Source organism: Apium graveolens, chromosome 2, assembly GCF_009905375.1.
Source record: "Apium graveolens cultivar Ventura chromosome 2, ASM990537v1, whole genome shotgun sequence".
NCBI classification, from domain to species: Eukaryota; Viridiplantae; Streptophyta; class Magnoliopsida; order Apiales; family Apiaceae; genus Apium; species Apium graveolens.
Window position 1 is genome coordinate 8,738,856 of NC_133648.1, and position 4,253 is coordinate 8,743,108.

Below are 4,253 nucleotides of genomic sequence, written 5' to 3' on the forward strand. Positions count from 1 at the left end.
TTCATAGCCAGGTGCATGCGACGCTACCACAGACTTCCACCAAGTATTAGCATCCCCCTCAAGACGATAAGTAGCAAATCGAGCCTTTTCCACCTCTGAACATTCCAAGACCCTGAAAATTTTCTCCATGTGATCTATCCAAGCTTCAGCATCCATGGGAGTCTTGGCCTCCTTAAAACAATTGGGTCTTTGCTTCATAAAACGATCAAACATAGTTTGACCATCTCGATCTTGCCCGTTAGCAGTGGGATTCTGTCCACGTTGAACTTCCCGCAACATCTCCATAAAAGTACTCCTATCCATAACAATCTGCTGATTATCATTCCCCCCGGTATTTCGACTACTGCTACCTCTTGCCATCCTGCACAAAATTTTATGAGTGCACAGACACATATATCACAAAATCATATCCAAAATCTTAAATCTACCCGTATGGAGTCAACCCAAAACTCACAGGTCAAATCCTAAAGGACAGTCTACAGAAACTATAACCTAAGCTCTGATACCAACGTTGTAACACCCCACTTAAACAAGTAGATGCTACACAAGCTAAGTCTTATTTATTAATGAAAGCAAAACAAGCTAAACATAATTTATTAAACTAATAAAAGTTCAAAATCTTCAAAATAAAATTCTCTAACAAGATCCAAAATAATATGGAATAAAACATGTCCTTGACTTTATTTTCAACTAGATAACAAGCTAAAATATGGGCAGCACTCATCATACCCCCGCTTTACCCCCGACTACCTGTGGAAAGAAATAAATACGAGTGAGCCAAATGCCCAGTACGAATATATCATTAAAAGGTAAAGCAAAAGAATATATTTGATTTTAATAATTAGCCAAGAAGATGAGTAATATGACAGTAATTATTTAGAAGCAAGGAACCAACTAATCCAAACAAAATCAAAGAAATGGCTGAGAACAAGTAAGGTGGGTACTAATAAGGGCATCTTATAAAACCTCTGCTCGCTAGTAAACACTAAGCAAAGCACAGTGCAAACAGTTCCTTCTCCGGTTATCCACAAGAAGGATAAAATGAAATGTATAAAACATTTCCCAAACAAACAAAATGATCATGATCTTAATCATGCCTCATACCCCAGAGACATGCTCGTATACTCATAGCACTTATACGAGTTAGTGCCGAGAGCACCAAAGACTGCAAAAACTCCATGTGCCTCGTCTGTGATTTACCCACACAGATAAGTTTAAGAGCCCATAACGAATGGTTACAAAGTGTTTCCAATAATATTGAAAATAAAAGTTGCATGTGACAAATCAAGTATACTGATAGGCAACATAGATCAAAAGTGGTTAAGCAACAACATGGATCAAAGATGGCTGAGCAAAAATTAACAAGTGTACATATACACTTAACAAAATAAAATTTGATAAGATAAATATGATGGGACAATAAGTACAGGGGAAGAAAATATATTTTAAATGAAGAGAGAATGAAAGATACTCGTACCTCGAATGAGTCTAAATTATTAAATCACTACTTAGCTCCAAATCAACCTCCAAACCAATCTATAATATCAACACAAATATAATTTATAAACGCCAAACTCTAAAACCCACTAAAAAGTAAGCTAACAAAATTATAATATTTTATACAGCTACCACAACTAATACAGATTATCACCATCTCATGCTAGAGTAGTATAAACATATAACTAACAAATAATCTGAATAATATACAAGTTGGTTCACAAAATATAAAAGATATTTTATTAATTTATAAAAGTAGTGTAGAAAACTTTAAATATATGACTTTATAAAAGTAGACAAACTTAAATTATACATTAATTTAACACATTAAATTGTAACAACAATTTAAGAAAATGATAAAAATAAATATAGCATGCTCTCTGTCTATCAACACATACCGACAATATTTATCAAATCCACCTCTCACACATTTATTAATTAATAACATATTGGTAAAAAAAAAGTAACAAATAGGTTATGAGGAAAATATAATAAGATTAACAAATGTAAACAATTTATAATTTTAGATAAACAAACAACCAATTGTTAATTACTTAACTTAATTAATAAAATATTTTGACTACATATCTCCTGTAAAATAAAATACTATGCATATCATTAGTCCTACAAATACATATTTTGTCAATTTTAATAAATCTCAATAAACTAAATCTTGTAAATATAGATTTTATTTTACAAATATTTTTACATATTAACAAACTAGCATAATATAACATGATAATATTGTGAACAACTCACACACATAACTAGTAAATAATAATTAACAAAACTAGCCAGACACTAACAATATTAAAATGTACCATATCATCCACTTAATAAAATGTAAAAAAAAAAACCTGAGAATCATATAATTTCTTAAACCAACTTAATGACATAAAAATTAAAAACAAAAACAACAGGAACATGACTAATTAAAATACTACTAATTAAACATCTTGTAGCCAGTACAAATAACAATTAATCAATTAAATCGATGCATTAAACAATAACCTAACACAATATATAAACACATAAACAAATAATATAATAATTTGATAAAACTTACCTGAATTTAGAGCCTGATTTAATATGTAAAAAAAATGTGTACAAATAATTATAAACCTGAAAATAAAATGATTAATATTAGAATACAATATAAATAGTAATCATCTTAAATTACATAATTAAATTTTAAATAAACCTCCTCAAGATGTACACTTCTCTGAAAGTTTTGGCCGACCTAGCTATCTTTCTCCTCCTTTTGATCTTTAATAACCCAAAAATCTATTTCTCCTTCTCTTAATCTTTAATAACCCAATATTTTAACAGTGACACTCCAGTTAGTTCTTCTCTGACCTTCTTGCACATGTAGATCCAAAGCTTCCTTTCTTATGCACCAACTCTTCTATCTCACTCATAAGTTATATAATACTACTCATTTTCCATTTTGTTATCTGTCGCTCTAAGATGAGTTTTTGTGTGAAAACACTAACAGGGTGACTCTGTTTATAAGTAGCCCAACAAACTATGAAACTCTTATCACTAGTTTGACTCATATTCAAATTTTAAACAACTAAAAGATAGCTTACAAAATTCAAATTTTTAACAGTCTATTATCTACATAAAACATTATCCATAATTTTGAATTCTAAAATTAATTAATAAATATTTACTAAGTTATTGCACCAACAATGTACCAAATAAAATATGGGGTATTATATTTTAAGATTTTGTTACCGTGTAGCTGTTGTTGGTAAATGTAAGTGTGTTGATTTGCCTCCAAATTAATTTGATGTAGTCACAAATTTGTTAGTGTATGTGCATATTAATGAACTTCAAGGCTTCGGACATTGTTTTGGTGGTGTTTTTTGTTTGTTTTACGTACAAAGATTGTTGTTGTATTACTTAAAAAAGTAGGAAGTTTTTCAAGTTATTGGGAAATCTACCATGATATTCTTACTCTTACAAATGTATGGCTAAGATGAAAAAGGCTGTTACTGGAGTTGAGTTAAAACCATTCTCCTGTAATAAAGGTTAGTTCTTGGAGATAGATAATGATAGTATGGGTAAAAAAACAATCTGTGGCAAGGGAGCTAGTTGCAGCTTCTTAGCTCAAATGAATCTTCATAAAATAACCTGCAGTCATGAGATCTGTTTGTAAGATGAGGTCCATTTGTGAGCACCTAAGTTGGACTCGATGCTTTTAACTACATGGATGTCTAGTCCTCTGCAATAAATCTTCTATGGACCTGGAGAAAGCATCATGCAACACACAAACATGGTTCTAGTGTCATATATTACATTTGATGCAAAAACCATGTCATAATCAAATTTACGTTTTGTAACGAGTTACTTCTATGTGTTTATTAGTTTATTAAGAATGAAGTTAAACTGTGTGTTGTAGTGACACGAAGCTGGTGATCACAACATTGACAACTCAAAGCCAAAGAGGGGATTGGTACAAATTCAAAAGAGCAAACGAAAGTGAAATTTAAGAGAAGCCTCTGCCGAAGATGATGGTGGGGAAGAGGTAAATTGGAAAATGTTTTACCTTATTGCCTTGCCACATTAAGCATAGGGCACATAGTGACATAGAGATGGCAATCGGGTCGAATATTGCAAAATCAATATCCAAACCCGAAAATTTAAACCGTACCCGGACCCGGAAAATAAAACCCGAATCCGATACGATTGATTTTGGATTGGAAGTTTTTTTTGATCGGATATCCAAAATACCTGAGAACCGATACCCAAAA